The 23,208-nt window shown below is 42.0% G+C and overlaps 1 protein-coding gene across 4 annotated transcripts in view; it reads right to left on the bottom strand.

Moving 5' to 3' along the window:
• UTRN (utrophin) overlaps nucleotides 1–23,208 on the bottom strand; it is a 500,526-nt gene that overhangs the window by 452,357 nt on the left and 24,961 nt on the right. The window lies entirely within an intron of this gene.

The following is a 23,208-nucleotide window of genomic DNA, read 5'->3' on the forward strand; positions in this document are numbered from 1 at the left end:
CTGCCTCCAGGCTCTCTCCACGCCAATCCACCTTTCCACAGATCCCCCAGAATGATCTTTCTAAAATATCTACAACTCCCCAGTCTCATAATCCTCAAAGATTTCCCATGCCAAAAAAAAGGAGGGGGTTGGAATCTCATCATCTTCATGAAGTTTATACAGGTCTCCACAATCTGAGCCAACTCCCCTGATGGTCCAGACCATCTACACAGCATTACAGAAAAGGTATAGTCTCTGTACCTCAAGATTCTAACAGTCGAATTCAATCCCTTTCATATTTTCATCAGAGTAATAACTGGTTAGAATACAACTTCTCTAATAATCAAAGAGTGTATCAGGATATTTTAACTCATTTTTTTTTTCTAGCTAGGAAATTCTCCCTTAGTTCTTGATCACATTAAAGATTCCTAACAAAACCCCACATGTTGACATGAAAAGGATTTTTCACATGATTTTAATAACATATCTAAAAATAGTTACAACCCTACTGTTGATCTGGTTAAAACAATTACAAAGAGGAAAAGCCAGGAAAACTTTTCTAAAAACAAGCAAAACCAAAAAAGTAACATTGAGGATGGTATTTAATCGGTTGAGTGATTTCTCATGAGATTGTTTTTCCAAAGCACGAAGATATAAATAAAATCTGAAACATGCCTTTGTTTCCATATTAGTATATTAATGGAATGGAATGACATTATAATCAACAATATTACATTAGAGAGAGTTAAGCCAAAATACCCACCATTGAAGAGCTTAGAATTTATCCCCAATCACGCAGAGGTTGACCTCAGATGCAGACTTTAAGAACATGCCAGAGAAGGAGGAAAGAAATCATATTTTTTTAAGTATGATCAGTTTTACTTCCTAGCAGGCAAACAGTGAAAGATACCTACTTGGAATGATGAATTAAAAGAAAAATTCCTAGAAGTTTTATTTCAGGATTAAATTACAAACGTTCTTACAATTATCTCAGGAAAACTGCACAGAAGTAGTGAGATTCAGAGGTAAGGAAGGAGTACAACCAAATCCCTTAATGAGATGGGTAGACAGAGGTGGTAGGTGCATACATCCACTCCCTACACCCAGACAGGTGAGGAGGGCTCTGAGCAGGAACCTGGGGTCCCCTCCCAGGGCAGGCCTCCTGTGTGTGTCCTCCTGTGTGTGTGTGTGCGTGTGCACGCGCATGCACACGCACACACACACACACACACACACACACACAGGTATAGCAGAGTTTCTCACCAGCAATGCTACTTCCAAACAGAACGGCCATGGCCTGGAATCAACAGAGGTGAGGCCCAGGAGCTGACAGCCATCTGTGTTAGAAGAGGCCAACACTACATGGCTGCTGAGTGACGCCACGGCTTTGGAGAAGCCAGCCTCCAGTCGGCCAGGCCAGCGGAAGGAGCCCTGCAGTACTGGCTACTGAAGGCAGACGTCCCTGGGACGGCCATTCTAGCAGAAGAAAGGAAGGACACTGCCAGGGTTCTGCAGGGTGCAGGAATAGTTATTTAAGGAGACATCAAAAGAGATGAATAAAACAACACAAATGCTTTAAAACGAAAGAGGAACGTTTAAAAACACTATGGTAAAAAGAAGAAAATGGAAGTGATTTTTCTGAACGTTTTGCATGTTGTTTTTACAAATCAGGTGAAAAAGAAATGCTGCCATCCATTAGCACAGTGACTGGCACATGGCAAGGACTTAATAAATGAACGCTTAGTGAGAGAAGAGAGAGGAGCTGCTGTGGAAGACATCATCAGAGCAGAAGTTAACAGCGGAGCAGGACAGCGAGAAGAGCCCAGGCTGGCTCTCACATCCAGGCCCACCTGACAGAGAAGGGAGCGGGCAAGGTCCATCACAGGGGCAAAATGAAACACTGCAGAGCTAGGGCAGACCCCAAAACTGCAGAAAGGGGCTCCACAGAGAAGTAGAGAGCTGTGGCCAGGCGAGAAGGACACATTCAGAAATATAAAGGTGGAATCATTTTTAAAAGTAGAGGCAACCTAAAAAAAAAAAAAGTAGAGGCAACCTGCTGGTCTGTAGGGCAAGGTCAGCAAGTGATTCTGCTTGAAGTGCATCTGCTGGCATTGTGAAGAAAACTTCTCCAGTTTCAGAGGGTTCTAGAACCATCAAGCTTCAGGAGAAGGTATGAAGAAGAGAAGCAGGGAGATTATTCTTTACTGTTAGCAATAAAAACATTTAGTGGGAAAGGTGACCTAAGTCACACCCATCGGGCACACCAGCCTACGGATTCAGACGTGGGACTCATAACACTTTGCCCCTCAGTCACTTGCAGTGACAATCTCAATCCAATGTCTTCTGTTTGGAGCTCTCATGCCCTTTATGCAAATCTGAGGATGTTGGCCAGTCTGGGGATATGGGTATTAACATGTATGAGTCATCTGTATATTCCGCCTGCAGCTTATACCACACAAAGATAGTCCTGTCTAATTATGAGCACACCCACCCAAACTCCCATGGGTCCTACCTCTCAACTTGGGAATGGGGTGTAATCATCTACTTCTGACAACTTAGGGCTAAGCATGGGGAGACTGTGTAGGAAGGATCCAGGTAATAATGAGGCAGAACCAATGCAAGGCACTGACCAGGCGTATTTTCAATCAGCTCCAGGATTTCTGAGATGACAGATTTTCCAAGAGGTAACCAAGTAAGGAATAGGAAAAGCAAGTACTAGTTATCACTCAAGAATGTATGAGCCATGGGACTTAGCAACAAGGTCCCAGGGCCCAAAGCTGGGTTCCCTAAGTGCCTACTCTGTTCCATGCAGTGCACTGAGAACCCGTTCCCAGGCCAGGCAGAGTGACGCAACACCAAGTGCCACAGAAGGGAGACTGTGGCACTTGCTATCATGCAGGGATCAGGCTGAAGCACCGAGACAGGCTGGAGCCCGTAAAAAGCGAAAGGAGAGAGCTGAGGCTGAGCAAACAAGGTGGGAGTGACCGCCACAGAAGGCAAGAAATGCACAAGCAGCCTATTGTTAAAGTATTCTCAGAAGTCACAAAGAACAGGGAGGAAGATGGGAGGGTGGAACTTGGAAACAATTCCAGAAGGTACAAAAAAGAAAACAGTGATCCACAAATAAGGCAAAAGCAAGAATCAGGCCCTCTTATCCCAGGGCAGGCTCTGGTGGTGAGCAGGCCACGCCCAACTTTGAAGCTTGGGATCATTTATGTACCGTTCCACACGAAGCTCTACTTTCCATAAAATGGTTCCCCTTGGAGAAGGTCCATGAGTAAATCTGTCTATCTACAAGAGTATAAATAGAGCAAATATAACAAACTTGGTTTTAAATTGGGAAGGTTGGACTAAAATATCTTCCTGGAGGTTGCCAACTCAGGAGAGTGCTGGAAGCCCTGATGTCCCCACTGGAACATGAGGATGTAACTGCTCAGTAAAAACCCACCAGCTTCAGAGACCTCTGAATCTCGGGGTTTCTTCACATTTATTTTCAGTGACACCTGCAAAATTCCTACAAGTTCAGCTGTACCAATATTTGGTACATCTCTCACTTGGAAGATAAAGTAACGGAGCTTCATGACACCAGAGGAAACACAAAATCACTTTGGACGTTCTTATCCTCAGAATCAGCTCGCAGCCCCACAGCTCTCCCTTCCAGCAGTCATGAGCCTTCGAAAGCAGCTCACTGGTGGTCAAGGGCAGTGCCTCAACCAACATGGAGCCCAGAGATTTCCAAGTTAGTTTCCGGAAAGTAAATGATACTATGCAGTACTTCCTCTCTTCCTCAGATACACAGCCAAGAATCATATGAAACCAAGAGGAAATGCTGTTCCTCAACAGCAGGAAGGTTCCAAGTATCAGGTGGCAGCAACAGCTGTGAAAGCTGGTCTAGCCCCACCCCAGTCCCAAACTCTGGCACAAACACTAGCCTCAGAATCTTGCTGCCTGCTCATATGGGAGTCTTTCAGCCACAGAAGGACAAAAAGACCTGATACTTCCGCTCTCGAGGGCATTAAAATCATACCCTGAAGGAAGAAGGTGGTGACTCTTCGCATGAGCTACTACCCGGACCCCCTCCACACCAGAAGGAGCGGGGAGGAAAAGGAAATGAAAGCAAGTGACTCTAGGTTCTGGATTTCATACGCAAGAATAGCCAGCAACAGGTGCCGCGTTCCAGTGAAATTAAGCCCCTCAAAACGCCTTTTGCCTCCGCAGCACAAAGAGCCCAAGCCCAGAAACCCAACATTAGCAATGATGTCAGAAGTGCAAACCATCATCATTTTCTCTCCAGTAGCAATTTTGTAAAAAAAAAAAAAATTACCACACAGACCACAAAATATGTCTCCGTTGACACATGACTTCTTTCACATCGTCCTCTCCCACAGTTTCCTCCAAAATAATTTAAACATTGATCATACTAAGACATTGTTTTCATGCCTAGTGACCAGCATAGCACCTGGTATATAGTAGGTGGGCAATATATACTTAGCAAATGAATGAATGGAACAAACAAGCAGGTAAACAAAAAGTTGTCTTCACAAATAAAGATAAACAAAATCTTACCTTCGGAGTAATATGCAAATGTGTTTTTTCCCATTTCCTCAAAAAGAACGGAAGGTCAGAATCGGGGGCCAAGAACAAGAGCTCTCACTAGTGAACAGATCAGGGGTTGCCAACCATCCATCCCCTGGCTGAAGCCAATATGCCTGCCAGCCACCTGTCGGCATTAACAGACCTACACACAAGGGATTCTCATTCAGAGGAGACCAAACAGGGAAGAGAGTCATAAGCATTGGAGCAATTCGACCTTTAGATTTTGCTTTCTTTCAACATACCATGTCACACAGCATTTTCCACCTGCCATTACTATAAAATATACAAAATAAATTTTGTTGTGTAATCTGTGATGCAACACCAAGTGCCACAGAAGGGAGGCTGTGGCACTTGCTTATCCAACAAGATAAAAACAACCCATGGGTTATATGTTCTGGAAAATGTGCTAAATGTGATGTGTATGAGATAAATAGGAGTATGGATGAGATGTGGTAGAGATAAAGACATTTTATGAATTATAAAAACTGAGAGAAGGAGTAGAGAAAAATGACATAAGACTGAGCCCATGGATGGAGAATGTCTGCTGCATAGATACTGTATTAAATAAAAAGTAGACCATCAGTGTGAGAACAGCACTGATTTATATAAGATAAAGGGCTTAAATAATGATATTAATTATGAAAATAAAGTTTCAGAGCACAGATAAGTTAAATCATCTAAAAATAAAGTTTTAGAGCACAGATAAGTTAAATCATCTCCAATTATCAGATGTCTGAGAACTGAGAAGTACAAATAAAAATATAGTGTAATAAATAATTTTATAAAATTACCATAAAGAATAGTCCATTCAGGGGCGCCTGAGTGGCTCCATCGGTTAAGCGTCTGCCTTCTGCTCAGGTCCTGATCTCAGGGTCCCGGGATCCAGCCCTCCGTCAGGCTCTGGGCTCAGTACAGAGTCTGCTTGGGATTCTCTCTCTCCCTCTCCCTCTGCCCCTCCCCCCTGCTCATGTGTGTGCTCTCTCTCTCTTAAATAAATGAAATCTTTAAAAAAAAAAAAGTCCATTTAATGCCCTCTTCATCCAATTTTCTTTAAATTAATGAATTTCCCTTTTATTTATAAGCTAAGTAATCAGAGTAGAATGCCTCTTATCAGTATATATTCAATTTAAAGAATGCTTAGATTTTTCAACTTGTTCCTTCCAAGATCCAAAATAACTCTACTTTCTTTTACCTTTTAAAGGTCGTGAATAAAATTCTTAACTGAGATCCTAAATGCCTAATTAAGAATTACTTCAAATTCAAGGGATAAACTGGATTTGATTCATGCATTCATTCATTTGCAGGCCAGGCGCAGTGCAAGGCACTACAGACACAGTGGTGAACAACAAAATCTTGGTCCCTGCCCTGGCGGAGATCCTGGTCTGGGGGACCTATCAACAACAACGTCAACAAAGCCATAGACATTGTGACTAGAGGGCTGAAACAAGCAACAGGACAAGTGGTAGGAGATGACAGGCTGAGATATACTTCAGACGGGCAGTCAGGACAGCATCTAGGAAGAGGCAATTTAATCCAGTGCCCAATCCCAGAAAGAGTAGAAGAAGCTCGCCAAGAGCCGGAGGACAGGTACTCCAGGCAGAGGAAAGAGCCTGTAAAGAGGCTGTACCCAGAGCTGCAAGCTGGCCATGGATGGGGCCATGGGCAGTGAGAGAGAAGGCACATTATAAATATGGAAATGGCATCTCCCCACATGATCCACCCGACATGCCTTTGCCATTACACACACTTTCCTTTGGCCAGGAATACTTTCTCTTCCACACTCCCCTCTGCCACCTCACAGGTCCTTCCTCTGGAAAACATTCCCAGACCTTCCAAGTTAGAGCAAAGATGCCAGAAGTTAATCCCCCCTCACCCGTGGTCCCACAGCACCTCACGTGTGACATTATTATACCTCTTACCACACTGTGCTGAATCACTGTGCTCAAGGACCCATAAGCAGGGATCTTGCCTTATTTGTCTTTGTTCCCCAGCGGTCTATATAGAACTTGGCACCAGCAGATATGAACTTAAGTGAGTGAATGAAGAAACCAAAAGAGGAATGGACAAATTAAAGGAATGCAGGAGCACCACCAACGCTAATTCATTACCCAGTGCTGGAAATTTGGAGTCGCACCATGGATACAGTTCGCTAACCCATGTATAGTGTTGTGGGCAGGATGATTTCTATCCCCCCATGACTGTCATACAACAAACACTTTTGGGCAAATCTTGCATCACAGGAAAGTGATGGAATAATTTTCACAGAGTATCATTAGACGCTAGGCACCAATTTATTCACATTCACAAGCACGCTTCAAGCGCCAGGACCCGCATGAGGCTGTGAGGCCAGAAGCGGCCCTATCCATGAAGATCCACAACGCTTGTAAGGCGAGCACATCATATTTCCAAAATGCTGTTAATGACGGACATTGTAAGATTCTTTACATGTAACTAACTTCTTCCATAATATTCAGAGAAAAAAAAAAAAACTTTAATTCCAAGATCACCCAGAGGACAAAATAATTTAGAATCTGTTGCTCAGGAATTTTCACACTAATTCTTGGTTCACTGAGTCATGCCCGGGTTTCCTGTCTACAACCACTGGACAAAAATCTAAGCAACCATAACATTCTAAGCAAGGGTTCATTACCTGCCTGTGACCCTTTGTCGTCTCCATGTGTAGAATCAGATGTCACTTCCATTTCTCGTTGACTCAGCATGTCCTTCAAAGGTGGTTAAGATTCGTAAGCCAACCATGCATGTTTTCTGAAGTCACAAAGATGTGTGTACCCATCCACTGGAGAGTGTGCTTTGATGGAGTCAAATTGAAAAGCAGAGCCAAACAGTATGGGAACCTTGGCGAGAGGAGTCCCTCCCCGACTGCCCAGACCAGAATGGTTACATTCCTGCCTCTGTGCACAGCCCAATCCTGGTCTACTCCATCTGAGCCTCCGCCAGGCTGTGGAGCCTGTGGCCTTAAAATCCAGAGGTGTGACAGCACTTATCTGCCTATGAACAGCCTAGTAAGGTATGCATTTCTACAAACATCGCTGTTCAAATTGCTCAGAATGCAGAGGAGCCAAGCACTTCCTCCATTCTCCTTAGGTTGTCCTTGAATTTGTTCCAAATGAAAACTTGGGTGAGTGAAAATGCTTAGGAATTACACAATAAAAAATGTTCTTAAGTGTCTAGCCCTCATTAATATACTTAAATAATATATTTATGCCATCAAGCTCAAGGGTAAACTATGCTCTTCAACCAGGATTAAAAATACTACTGAATGAAATGCAAACTGCATAACTTGCCAACCTCAAGGTGTAGCCTCTGCTCACTTCATTCCCAGTCACTGTCCTCATTCAGGTTTCCTGTGGGCCAAGCTCTGCCCTCGGTCAACACTCAAGCGTCAACTTAAATATGGCTTCCCTCACCACGAGCACCCATTTCAGGCCCCTTCCCCATACACGATTACAGCACTTTAGGACATTGATCCCCTAGCAAATAAACATCTAACTATTTGTACATTCTGGTGTTTGATATCTGTTTCTTTTTTTTTTTTTTAAGATTTTATTTATTTGACAGAGAGAGAGAGAGAGAAAGAGCGTACAAGCAGGGAGAGCAGGAGAGGGAGAAGCAGGCTTAACCGACTGAGCCACCCAGGCACCCTGATATCTGTTTCTTCTACTAGTCAACACATCAGAGAAGATGGACACCAAAACTGTTGTGTTTGTCAATTTTGTTGACCATGCCCAGTACAGTGCCTGGTATATGGAGAACTCAATAAAGAGTTATTTCCATTTCAGGGGCACCTCGGTGGTACAGTCAGTTAAACACCCAACTCTTGGCTTCAACTCAGGTCATGATCTCAGGGTTGTGAGATCAAACCCCACGTTGAGCTCCTTGCTCACACAGAATCTGCTCAAGATTCTTTCTCCCTCTCCCTCTGGCCCCTCCCACTTGTGCTCACTCTCTCTCTCTCTCTAAAATAAAATATTTTTTAAAAAAAGTTATTTCCATTTCAAATTGTTGTCTGTAAAAATATTCTTCATGGCACATTGCTGTCACTGCCAAAGCTCTACAGATATAAATGCTGTTTCTTAAGCCATCAGCTTCTGTAGGGGTTATTACAAGGCAAGGGGGTCCATGAACTTGGACAGGAAGAAAAAGTAACTATTTCATTAACCCCTAACAAAAATTTGCATCCTTTCATTACAAACGTAAATCAGAAAACACACTACTGGTGGTAACTTTGGCTGTATTACCAGCAAAAATCATAGCCATTTTCACTTCACATTACAGCTGAAAAATCATTTGGCTCATCATCCCCTCAGAACAGTTATGGACCAACTGCTGGATCATGACATTGAATGTATTCACAAAAAACAAAGATTACTCTGTCACACGCTTTTTAACTATTTTGTAAGTGAATTTCAATATAATCAGTTTTCCTTTATAATGCCATGTACTTTATTTTATGCATTTAAAAACATTTGTCTGGTGCACCACACTGCTAAAGGAGCCAGTGGGGGTCAAAAAAAGAGTGGGGGGTGATGAGGATAAGGAATAAAAACTCTAGGGCACCTGGGTGGCTCAGGTGGTTAAGCGTCTGCCTTCAGCTCAGGTCATGGTCCTGGAGTCCCGGGATCGAGTCCCGCATCGGGCTCCCTGCTCAGCGGGGAGTCTGCTTCTCCCTCTGACCCTCCCCCCTCTCATGTGCTCTCTCTCTCTCTCTCTCTCTCAAATAAATAAATAAAATCTTTAAAAAAAGGAATAAAAACCCTAATCTATATCATTATCATGAGATATAAATATTTGATGTACCAAAAAATGCTTATATTCGGTTTTCAATGGGTTGAACATATTTTTACTCAGGGGAAAAAGCAATAAAACATTTCTGAAAGACAATTCAAAATAAACAGAATTATTAAAGAAGTTATTTTTTATAATAAATAGAAATATTTATTTCATTAGTTTCAGTAAAAAAAAACTATTAAAAAAACTAAAAAAAAATACTCAAGGGACATTTACAAGTTTAATAGTTACTACACAGTTCAACTATTAGATATCCTTAATATACTCTCTTTCTTGTTTTGAGATGTAATTGATATATAACATTGTATCAGTTGTGGGTGTACAACATTACGATCCCAATATATGTATGTATTGCAAAATGATCACCACAACAAGAGGTTTAGTTAACATCCACCAATACACAGTTAGAACTTTTATTCTTGTGATGAGAACTTTTAAGATGTACTCTCTTGGTAACTTTCAAATATGCAATACTGTATTGTTAACTACAGTCACCATGTTATATATTAATCCTCAAGACTTATTTATCTTACAATTGGAAGTCTGTACTTTTGACCACCTCCACCACCACACCGCTCCCCCCCCCGCCCTGCTCTCTACCTCTAGCAACCACCAATCTGTTCTCGGTATCTATGAGTTTGGGCTTGTTTTATTTGTTTTGTTTTGTTTTTTAGATTCCACATATAAGTGAGATCATATAGTATTTGATCTGTCTGGTATCTTTGTCTGACTTACTACACTCTCAAGTTTCATCCACGTTGTTACAAATTTTTGCAGGATTTCCTTCTTTTCTATGGCTAAATAATATTCCTCTGTGTGTGTGTGTGTGTGTGTGTGTGTACACCACATCTTCTTTATCTATTCATCTATTGATAGAAACTTAGGTTGTTTCTATGTCTTTAATGACATTGAGCACTTTTTTGACATATCCTTGATAATGATGAAACTTCTAACTTTTTTCCAGAAAGACACATCATTCAGTCAATGAGCACCTGGGATTTGTAAAATGAGGATACAGAGGCAGACAAGGTTACAAAATATATTACACTCCTTTCTACCAGGTGTCTCCACAGTTAGAACCTATCAACTGAGGATTCGCCCCATCTTATTTCTGTAACAGCCCTGTGAATATATGCACATACCCCACCAGGAGGAGTAACAGAGTAATCATTAACACCTTACTGTGAGTTGCTTTAATCAGCCAACCATTAATATCCACAACCCCAGTAAAAAAAAAGGAGCTCTAGTGAGAAAAGAGAGGCCAGGCCTGGATGGAGTTAGAAGGCCAGTGAATAGCACTCAGGGGCTGGGTCAGCAGAAAAAAGTTCAGAGAAGGTACAAAAATCAAATTTTGCAGAACCTCCATGGCAGCCAGCAGGCCTCAGCTGCATGATGAGAATTGCTCTGAAGAAGTAAACACCGCAGCTTTTCTCTCACACAAATTAAGACAGTGTGGGGCCAGTTCAGTTCAGCAGCTCCAGTTGCGTTCAGTAACATTCTCACCCTTTCCCACCAAAAGGAAAACAACAGGATAGAAAAGGTCCTCACAACCTTGCTCTCTTCTTCCTCCCGCTTCCCCTGCCCCTCCCCCTCCCCCCCTCCCTATTTAAGCAGACACTAAGGACTTGGCGCCCAAGGTCGGCCTGCTTTAATCCACCAGCAGGAGTCACATCTCTGTTTTTTATTAATTTTTTCATTGTTATGTTAATCACCACACATTACATCATTAGTTTTGGATGTAGTGTTCCATGATTCATTGTTTGTGCATAACACCCAGTGCTCCACGCAGAACGTGCCCTCCTTAATACCCGTCACCAGGCTAACCCATCCCCCCACCCCCTCCCCTCTAGAACCCTCAGTTTGTTTTTCAGAGTCCATTGTCTCTCATGGTTCCTCTCCCCCTCCGATTTACCCCCCTTCATTCTTCCCCTCCTGCTATCTTCTTCTTCTTTTTCTTTATCTTAACATTGATTACACTATTTGTTTCAGAGGTACAGATCTGTGATTCAACAGTCTTGCACAATTCACAGCGCTCACCATAGCACATACCCTCCCCAGTGTCTATCACCCAGCCACCCCATCCCTCCCACCCCCCACGATTCCAGCAACCCTCAGTTTGTTTCCTGAGATTAAGAATTCCTCATATCAGTGAGGTCATATGATACATGTCTTTCTCTGATAGGAGTCACATCTCTCTCAGCATATTAGCAAAACCCCCTCAACTTCACACAGTAAATAGAAACCTAAAATCCTTCTAGAAGTTCACACCCCCCACCATTCCCACCAGAACATTTCTTGAAAATGTGTGAAAGCATTTCCTGTCAGGTGCGCATCCACAAGAAAACCATCGACAACCAAATGAGATTTGAAGGAAAGTGAGCAAAAAGTTCCCTTAAGGTCCCGGGTAGCCCAGAGCAGCAGGGGCATACTGAGTTTGGGACTGCTATTTAATCTTGAGAAAGTCATTTCCTTCCTCCTTGACTCAGTTTCCTCAATTACCAGGCAACAGAAGTGGAGAAAATGGTCCTTTAAAACATCTTCCAGCTCTAAAATTCTGTGAAGGTCTATGTTGCCACAACAGCCATGCATGGTTATAAGTGAGAGATAAGAGCAGAAGAAAGCCACTTATCTCACACACACACACACACACACACACACACACACACACACACACAAGTTTATAAGTCAGGAAATGCTGGAAAGAGACCATTTTAGCTTGAAGGTCTGCTTGCTCTTAGTGCTCAAATGTTTAGTTCCCTACATTTGTATTTCATTACAACCACAGTGTGTGAAATGTCTAACAAAATACTCCCATAATCACCAGCAAAACAGAAAATACGTGGCTATAATGTGTGGAGAAGCTTGTCTCAAAATAATTGGGACATTTACAATTCACATGCACAATAAATGATTGTTAAAGATACAAAGTTTGTCCAGCCAGGCATGAGGAAGGTATACAAAATGTTACAATAACCATGCCTAACTGCAGCTAGAAACCGGTACTGAGAAAAGACAACTACTGAAGAGATTTAAGGGACCATATTACTCACAGAGGCTTATGTGACTGCCAAAAAAGTAATATAGTGCAGAATTTTCTATACTGTCAATAAAATTTTTCAACAAAATGATCTCCCAAGTAAATATCTCATTACATGTTTCTCAATATTTATTAAAGCAATAAATACACAGTTTGCCTTCTTTTTTAATCAAATAGGATTAAAACAAAATCCAGCAGTCCTGCCTCAGTCTTTCTTTCAATCTATTACCTATTTGTTCTGACATTTGTGCATTTCTAAATAGAGCACTTACACTGCTATTTTCTGATTGTAAGTCAGACATTATTTACAAAATTTTTGTTATGGTAATTAAGCATTTACCTCTGTTACATCTACTCTTCCAGTTCTCTATCCAGTTTTTTATTTCTGATATCATAGTTTCCAAGACTCCTTTCTTACTCTCTGAATCTGATTTTTACAGCATTCTGTTCTTGTTTCAAAGATGTAATTATTTTCCCACCTCTCTGAGGATATTTATTATATTATATATCATTTTCCTCCTTTTCCCCTAAGTTTCTTTTTCCCATTGGTTGGGTTTGGCTTTAATAATGGAAGTTCCCCTCAAACATCTGACTCCTGGCAGCCCCTCATATTTCAAAATGAGGCAGTCAAATGCCCAGGTTCTATGTGCTTGGGTGTCGCCTGTGAACTGATGGACTCAAAGTAAGTCATCAAATTCCATGCTATAACTATACTATCTTCCCAATAAAAGCACCCTCTGATTTGGGGCTGGTATAGCTTCAGCAATCCTGGGGTTTCCCAGTCTTGGTGTCTCTTCACCTCCTTGGTGTCCAACCAGAACCTCACCATTCTCTCTGGGACAGGGATCCCAAGACACAGTTCAGTTTCTCCAGAGAATATATAAAACCATATTCTCCTGTGCAGGTAGGGAAGAAGAGGAAAGATCTGGGAGTCAAGGCCCACTGTTTACAGATCTCAACCAAACTCCTAGTTTTTAGACCCAAACATCTCCCACTTTCCCCTGCTCCAACCTCAGGCAGTACTCATGACTCCAAAGCAGGAGGCTTACAAAGTCTGAGGGGTGCAACAGGAGGCCTCTTGTCACCACCCTCTGCCCTGGACCCCTTAGTACTTACCACTCTGCCATCATTTCCAACACGTGATGCCTTGCCCATCCAAAGCCACTTTGTCTCCACTTCCCTTTGGCTGTATTGGTTTATTCCTTTTCTTGGTCTTTTTGCTGTAATATTATGGCAGCAAGCAGTGATAAACACATATCCACTCTTCCACTTTTAACTACAAGTTCTGCTCTCTTCCATTTATTCTTACGGAGAGTCCTAAAATGGTCTCATGACCATAAGCCAAGCACTGGTTTCACATGGCGGTAGCATGCAGGCAAGACTGGATTCTTACAGCCTCAAATTCCAAAAGACAATCTTGCTGAATATCTTACTGTCAAAACCAGACTTTGTAGAATAATATTCATAACATCAGATGTAACTGTCGGTTAATTATTCTTTGCATGATTAGGTCCAATTTGGAATTTGAATTTAATATTTATAATATGATACAGTCATTTCATATATAGCAAAATTTTATAGATATAGCATCAAATTACATTTCTTTCCTTTATCTTTAAATGTGAAATTTTACTGTAAGTTCAGTCATTCAATCCAGCCAAATAACAGCTGCTATTCGGGGACCTCAATTTACTTTACATACTGAAAATACTAAATTGCATTAAAACTTCATTAAAAAATCAAATAATTTTTATCTCTGAAAGTATATGTTAAAATAAACACAGAAACCTAAAGTTCACCTATATTTACTAAAAAAACTCTATAACTGTATCAAGTATATTAATAATGAAAGACAAAATATAGATGTATTGCTCAGTACCTTGTGACCAATAGAGAGGACAGCCTGTAAGTTTTAAGAACACAGAAAGTAATTCCCATCTGGGCTGAAAGGGAATGTGCATGTTTTTAATAGTAACATCATGAAATACAGAAATAATTTTTCAAAACCTTCTTTTGAACCAGAAAGAACTTCATAGCTAGATGCCAATATTTCCCACAAAACCCAGTGAAATTGACTATGGGGACCCAAGGAGGGTGGAAACTTCTCAGGCAAAGAAAGACAAAGTCTGCCAGCGAATTCATAAAACTGCAAACTTTTGCCCAAATTACTTGGGCAAGCAGCACCTCGGTGGTTCAGTCGGTTAAGCGTCCGACTCTTGGTTTCTGCTCAGGTCATGATCTCAGGGTCCTGGAATCAAGCCCTACATCGGGCATGCTCAGCATGGAGTCTGCTTAAGATTCTCTCTCTCCATCTCCCTCTGCCCCTCCTCCCCCAATAAATAAATAAATCTTTTTTTAAAAAAAATTACTTGGTTTAGAAGCTCACATACAGCCTGTTTGATGAAGTCACTGAAAGTCCTGGAAACTCTTATTTTGCCCACATTGTGATATATCTTTAATGTATCACAAAAATAAAAGAAAGCAAGAAATGCCTAATGTCTTCCTTCATTTTCTTTAAAGTAAAAAAATAAAGGTAAATACTATTAAGTGACTTCAAACATTAAAGTCAAATAAATATTAATGTTGTGCTCCATGGTTTCCGATCCAAGAATATTTAAGTCTCTAACATTCAAAACAGAGTATCTGAAAAATTTATTTCCCTGCTCTTTCCCATCATGTCATTAATTTGAGCGGGAGGATTGTTCTGCTCTCATTCAAATGATAATAATTTTGTCAATTATAATAATCAATTAGTCTTGATAAGAGGAATAGAGATGAATGATGTTAAAATATTTACAAACAATATTTATAGCATTTAATCCATAATTTACCTCGTGGTCGTGATAATTTAATAGCCTAGGGAAGGAAGTAAAATCAATCCAATCACCAAATTTAAGAATTGCCAAGTGTCCTTCGTAACTAAAAATGTCTTTGTTACTTAAATCGGGGAATCAGGCCTTGAATCCCCAGGCCAACTGAAACACTGCCGCTCTCTACATGTAAACAGAATGCTCCTTCTAAAAAAGTCAAAATCAAATCCTCCCTGCCCATTTTCCTATGACTGAAGCCTAAAGTGTTCTATTTGCTAATTCTTGATACACATACCCAGTCCCTACATGTCAAACACTGTTCAATGGCAGTGACATGAAATGGTCCATGAAATCCTGTTACTTTTTCTTCAACACTCTGCCCACCAAAGTATCAGTCTCGTTTAACAGGCCCCTGGGTGGAAAACATTTCTAAGTCAGTTTCTTTAAACCCCAATAACTGATAAGGAAAGACAGAAGCCCTAGATGATAAGTCACAAGGGTGAGTTGGGTGGTTGAAATAAATTCCTGGCCCAGAGTCACCTGCAGGGCCACTGTGAAAAGCCACTCACAAACTTTTGGGAATCAGCTGATAAAGGTGCCCAGAAGAGAGATGGTAAATCAGTGGACACACTCAACAGGAGCTCACTAACATAGGACACACTGTAGGGAGTCACAAACACTGTTTGCCACGCAAACATCCGAACAACTAAAGGCTTTACTTAACAAACAGAAACAGCCAAACCCCAAACAAAGGCCCATACATGCTAAGCAACAGAAACTAGGTTCCATTTTTTTTTTTTTTAACATTTTATTTATTTGACAGAGAGAGAGACACAGCGAGAGAGGGAACACAAGCAGGGGGAGTGGGAGATGGAGAAGCAGGCCTCCCACAGAGCAGGGAGCCCGATGTGGGGCTCAATCCCAGGACCCTGGGATCATGACGTGAGCCAAAGGCATATGCTTAACAACTGAGCCACCCAGGCACCCCAACCAGGTTCCATTTTTAAAACTATATAGCTTTTTAGATTTTCTCATAACAAAATAACTTAGTAGCTATAATTAGTATTTGCTTGGAGTTAAAGACTAAGCACTGAGAAGCACTATAGGGTAGTAGTGAAGAGTGTGGCACAGTGATGCAGATTTAAGTTCTCCCTCTGGCACTCACTACCTGTGCTAGGCTGGGTAAGTTCCTTAGCCACCCTGTGCCTTGGTTTCCTGACTGATGATAATAGAAGTGCCACTTTCATTAGGAGAATTAAATGAATTCATGTGGGGGCGCTGGGGTGGCTCAGCGGGTTAAGCCTCTACCTTCGGCTCAGGTCATGATCCCAGGGTCCTGGGATCGAGCCCCACGTCAAGCTTCCTGCTCAGTAGGGAGTCTGCTTCTCCTGCTCCCTCTGCCTGCCACTCCCCCTACTTGTGCGCGCGCGCTCTCTCTCTGTGTCAAATAAATAAAGTCTTTAAAAATTAATTAATTAATGTGTGTATGTCTATATGTATATATACATATAAGTGTGGACAAACATATATACACATATATGGGTGTGTGGGGAAGGTGTGGGATGTGCGTATGAATGATATTAAAACAGTTAAATTGTGATGAGCATAGTAAGCATGCAAAAACCACCCAAGCTACTCTTCTTGTTACTATAATGCTTCTTATACACCAAATTACTTCATGTAGTGTTTTAGGTTAGAGCTAAGCAAACACTAAACATGTGCAAATGTATTTAACAGGATGAGTTAGAGATTGTTTAAAATTATCAGCTGATTCCAAACATCTGTGCCCATATGGCCACTAAGGAACAATAAGCTCACCTGAGTGATATCAACCAGTACCTTCCCCCACTCCATCCCCACTAGCAGGTAGAGGCCATTAGAGAATCTGGTACATAAAGCACAAGTAGAATCTCGGAGTTGAAAAAGTACTTAACAGAGTTTAAACAGCTGACTCAGGTGAATGTTCCCAGTATTAAATGAGGCTTATGCGAATCCATCATCGGCCTGGATTCTAATGTTTCACACCATGACTGAAAGGAAAGGGTGGAAAACAGAGCAAGTGGCACTAATTTATCTGATTAATGTTTTTACATCAATTTGTTTTGATTAATGTTTGTACCTCTGTATAATCCTTCCTATGAGAAACTGTCCCTTGCTCCAGAATGCCCCTCCCTAGGTTTATATCCTTCCTCAATCTCCCGCTGCCCCCTGACTCCCAACCCTATGAAATCCGACCAGAAGGTCAAACTGTGTGTGCCTGAGCATCAGGCAAGGGCCAACCAATGAGAGGTTGGAAACACGGGTCAAAGTCCATTCAGCCAGCCCTGGTAACTTCGGCCCAGCCCTGTAGTGGCGGCTATCTCCCTCAACAGCCTGCAGAAAGTCAAGAGCAAATGAGGCAAAGGGGAGGGAGGACAAGAATGGAGGTGGGAAATAAACAGTAAAAATGACAAGGACAAAAGAGCCTCTAACTGTAGCAGCCAAACACCCTTATTTCACTGAACCGTCACAGCAACCCTACAGATAACATTCAAAGGCAGCAGAACCATTAGGTTTCTTCTACTTGGCCCACAGAGTTTATCATTTTTAAAAATTTACTTTAAGTAACTTGGCTCCAAAAACTGAAGATAGATACAATGTCTCAAATAAATGTTACGGTCTACGAAGTTCTACAGGAAAACCTATTAGACTCAATTATTGACAGAAAGGATGAAGACGAAATAAGAGGCACAAGGATTTTAGTAAACCAAATAACTCTTGGGGAGCAATACTCTAAATCCCTAGTCCAAGTAAACGTCTCATAAAACAAATAATTTTAAGCATTTTAGCAACCAGTGCTTCAGGGTCAAGGTCTCTGACAAAAGAGAACATGCAAGGACAGAAACACTGAGCTGCACTCAGACATGTCCCAAAACACCAATCCCCAGGGGAAAGCCTGGTCAACCGACACGCCACCTTGGGCCATGATGTTGAAAGGCTGGAATGTGCGTGGCCTAATTCAGAAAAATATGGAAGATTCATTTTAAAAAGCCTAATTAAATATCATAAAAATTTATTTTAATTCAAACGAATTTTAAACAAACTTGTTTTCTACTTTTTTCAGAAGACATTAAAAGAAATGAAATAAAGTAATACCACATTTCATGCTATCTTCTAAATAAACATCTAGGAGTAAGAAAGAAGGAATACAGTGAAGGAAGATTTTTTTTCCTTAATAAACTGGGAGCGACAGAGAAGTCCAGAGCATTGTATCATTAACAGATTATTGTGCAGCCTCATAACCCGTGCCAAGTATTTCCTGTATATATTACAGAGTATTAAAAAAATACTGAAAGCAGAGTATCTAAGCCAAAAATGAAACCCAGAAAAGAGATAATGGGTCAGACAACGGTAAAGCATAAGGACTTGAGGTTTGTCAAAAAAAATAATAATCCCATCTGGAAGCTATTTCCAGGAAAGGAAAGAAGGAAAGAACAAAACCCAGAAAGAAAGCTTCTATTAAGAATTACATGCCGTGAGAGTAGAAATATATACACAACTAGGGGAAAGTTCCATGAGACATGATCAAATAGCAAAGAATTTCTTGACAGGAAAGTTTGAGGATCACATTTTTAAATTAATTTATGAAAAGAAAGATAAAAGTAGGTATTATCCTCATATTACAACAGTTTGATAACTGACTGAGATACCGGGATCGTTTAAAGTTGTTGCTGATTTAAGGCAGATCACTGGAGAATTTCCTCCCATCTCTATTTTCAAAAATTATTTTATAAATTTGTACCTGGCTTATACAATAAAGGATGCCACCCATCAACAGTCTGTTAGTGTAGACATCACATAGAGCTGGAGAGATAGCTTCTCCCTATCATTCACTGTCCCATTATGAGGTTCCAGAAAAAAAAGGGTCTTTTGGGGCCTCAAGGCCAGGGGGAAAAAAACTGTTTCACATTAGTAAACGTCTTGTTAAACATTTATGGATAGGGGCACCTGGCTGGCTCAGTCAATAGAGCACGCAACTCTTGATCTTAGGGATGTGAGTTCAAGCCCCAGGTTGAACGTGAAGCCTATTTTTAAAAAATTATTTAAAAAAGTAAAAAATAAACATTTGTGGATAACGTCAATCTTATAACAACCATTTTCCTCTCTGCATTGCCTAATACAACACTCTGAGACAAATCTGCATCCAAAGTTTCACAGTGGGACAGGGCACCTTATATTGAAGCAAGCCAAGCTTCTGTGAACCAATACCTCTTGGCCTTATCTAACTAACCAACTCATTCTTCCCCTCTCTGCATTTTTGTTGATTTTTTTTTTTCAAATTCTACTCCTGATATGACTTTCTGTAGGATTCTGGAATAAGATGGAGTGTAATCTTTTAAATACTGCCAAAAACTTGTAAGACTTGACTAATAACTCAAATGTATCCTCATCTATGAAACAGAAAAATTACATCGCCCCCATAGAATTACTGTAGGGAGGAAATGAAATCATGTGTTTGAAAAGTCCCAGCACATAAGCTTAGCTCTCGGGCTCCTTCCACACTTTTAGGAACTACTTTCTCAATATAAAATTAATTTTCCTCCTGTGCTCTGGATCTAGCAAGCAACCAATTGGTTCACACATTGCTAGTTTTTATGGTGTAACTAACCGGTTACAATTTCAAAAGGTTAATGTATATCCAGATACTTCCCATAAAAATCACTGACTTTGGCTAAGACTCCTAGACCTATACATTACATGAAGTAAAAGTTTAACAAATCACGTTGAATTTTAAACGAGGGTCATGTCAATGAAGGTACCGCTAACAAAGGGATTGGTATACTAATATACTTACCCAGACCTTCTAATTTCTGAGGTTTTCTTTTCACATAACTGCATCTCCCAACCCAAATGGCACACCAAGGAGCCCATTGTAACACAAACTACACGAATGAGAGCTAAGAGGCCAGTAAGTGCCAACTAGTCCCACTTACAGCCAAATAAGAATCAGTAGCAGTCTACGTGTTTTTAATACAATATTGAAACAAGAGTAGCAGCAAAGGATGAAGTACTTGGGGGAGACAGACCCTGAAATCCTTCAGCTGTCTCCTCCGTTTCAGAAGAGGGCGTGTGCAGGCAACTGTCCTGACCAGGACAACAAGGAGCCATGAGGCACGAACTCCTGAGATGAGTTTAAGCAGCTTAAACGAGTGTGAGTGTGGCACAGTGTTCTCATCCACCAATGGCAGTCACAGCTACTCATTCCACAGGATCATCATAGAACAGGTGCAAGGATTCTAACACGGCAGATCCCTACTAATGCCAAGCAGCCACATTCAAACTGCCACCCACAAAATCTAGCCACGCAGCAGCCCTACCTAACAGATAGGCTAAACTCACCCCCTCTCTGATGCCTGCTTCTGGAACATCCATGGTGACTGCTATGAGAACGGGAACATGAGTGTGGAATGGGACCCTGACCTAGTAGTGTCAGAACCTCAGCCAGTTTCCCCATCCCCGACCTCTTCTATCACGCCAAAAACCCAAACCTTCTCCTCTCCACCCCGTACTGTGCCCATGTCCGGCCCACACTCCCATCGGTCCTGGAACAGTGCCCTTGCCAGGACTGGAGGAGGACCTCTGCAGGAAAGGGGATCATCTACAGACAAGGGCAAGTCTCTGGATCCCGCTTCCTGCCCCTGCTGGGTGAACTTAACAGGCATTTTGTCAAGAAACAATGTTGTAAGGGGTCATTACTTCCAATGGCACTTTTAGTGTCGTATTGTCTTTCAGCTACCATGAAATGTGAAATAGGATTCTACAAGCCAGTTTGTATTCCAAGGTTTCAAACAAGCAAATTAGAAACTTTTTATAGTAGGTAAGTGTCCAGGCCTGGGGTCCTGGCCGCCTCCTCTTGATCTCAAGCAAGTCACCTGACCTCACTAAACCTCAGTTTCCAAGGACGGAAGGAAGGGAGTTAGGGAGAAAAAAAAGAAGGGATAATAAAATATCTTCCTCCTAGGTCTGTTGTGAGCACTTACAAAATCCAATACGAGAGCATCTGGCACAGAGTAAACATTGAGAAAACAGTCCCCATCCCAGGTGCACAATCCCTGATTCGCGACGCCAGTCGCCAAAAAGTTCTGGAAACCAACGGTTTTGTCATAACCCATTTGGCAGCAAAACATGACCTGAACTGACCTGAAGCTATTTATAACCTTGTTTGTGTCCCAGTTAGTATGAATATTCATACGCTTTGGGGCAGAAATATCGATATATTTAATTATAGGGTACTGTCCCAAACTCCCCCAGAGATGCTGCAAAACATGTGATATATGTACCATAATCTACGTGAAACTTTAAGAAACCAATAATCCTGAAACACACCTGATTCCAAGCGTTGGGATAAGAGGTGGAGAGTGTACATAACCCATCCCTCAACTGAAGGACCACCTGGTGGTCTGCTGACTCTACCCCAGAGCAGTCTGATTGATAGGCTTGACTGCAACCTTTCCCTGGACAAGCTGTCGGGCTGTCTGAGGGAAACAGTGGCTCTGCCCTGGACAGGTGAAATCAGGACCCCGGTCTTGGCTGGCCAGGCACAGGGCTTGGAGGAGGAAAGAGCTGAAGGCTGAGCAGACGGGGAACATGGAAACCCAGCCTGCCATAATACTTCGCTTGCTCTCAGAGGACGCAGGCCATCAAGCACATTCTTGTAACTTGTTTAGTCACTTTTTTTCTAGATTTTCAAAGTGAATCTAGTTTTCATTCCCAACACCGGCTCCCTTGAGTCTGGGCAAACTGCCATGGAATCACAAGGGCCACTCAAAGGGTTGTTTTTTTTAAGCTGTTGAAAACACTACGCTAAATAAGTGAATATTCTCCAGCCTCCCTCACCGTGCCCTTATCCATCCTTACCATCCATTAAAACGACACTCCATTCATTCCAAAAATATTCCACTCGTAGTAAATTAAACATATAGCGCGTACACTCTAAACAATAAATACGAGTATTAATGAAGCAGTAGCACGGGGAAAGTGGAAAACTAAGAAGCAAATCAAATCACTGCTTCTCTTTAGAGTACCACCCTAAGACCTAAACCACAGGGGCTCTGCCTGCAACCCTGCCTTTTCGAAGGCTCTTATGGTGGCCCCCTTCCAGCCCCACCCCTCCCAATGGGATAGAGAGATCACAGGGCCACGCGGATGAACACGTGCACTGAGAGCCCATACAACCTCTTTCAAAACATACTCTAGGGACCCAGGCTCCTGTTATCCTGCCCAAAGCAGCCCTGAGCTCACTTCCCAAGGCGCTCACTTCTCATACCGTTTCCAAGTGGGATAGGAGAGAGACCACAGATGTTTGGCCAGGGTGGCCACCGGCGTGTGTGCAAAGCCTTCCTCTGGGAACACGAAGGAGAGAGTCCAAGCCAGCTCTACCTGCCACCGTGTTCTGGCACAGATCTGGCACAGAACTCCGAGGACTTGGAGAATTCTAAATTCAAACCGGGCTCACCAAGTTGTTGTAAAAGTATACTTCGCATTATCCATTCACCCCTTCTTTTTGGTATCAGAAATCCAGCCCTCGCCCCTCTCCCCCGAGGTTTGAGCTCAGCACAGGCCCGCCTCACCACAAAACCCATTCTCGAGCTCCACGGCAGCAAAATGAGGCCACGTGACCTGGCTACAGCCGGTGGGATGGCAAGGGAATCGCACACGCAACCGCTAGGTCACATCCTTTACAAAGGAAATTGCTTTTTTTCCTTCATCTCTTCCCTCTTTTTTTTTTTAATTTTTATTTATTTATTTGACAGCGAGAGAGGGAACACAAGCAGGGGGAGTGGGAGAGGGAGAAGCAGGCTTCCCGCTGAGCAGGGAGCTCGATCCCAGGACCCTGGAACCATGACCTGAGCCGAAGGCGGACGCTTAACGACTGAGCCACCCAGGTGCCCCTCTCTTCCCTCTTCTTTGGACTAGAACTTGGACATAGTATTGAAG

This window comes from Zalophus californianus, chromosome 7 (assembly GCF_009762305.2).
Source record: "Zalophus californianus isolate mZalCal1 chromosome 7, mZalCal1.pri.v2, whole genome shotgun sequence".
NCBI classification, from domain to species: domain Eukaryota; kingdom Metazoa; phylum Chordata; class Mammalia; order Carnivora; family Otariidae; genus Zalophus; species Zalophus californianus.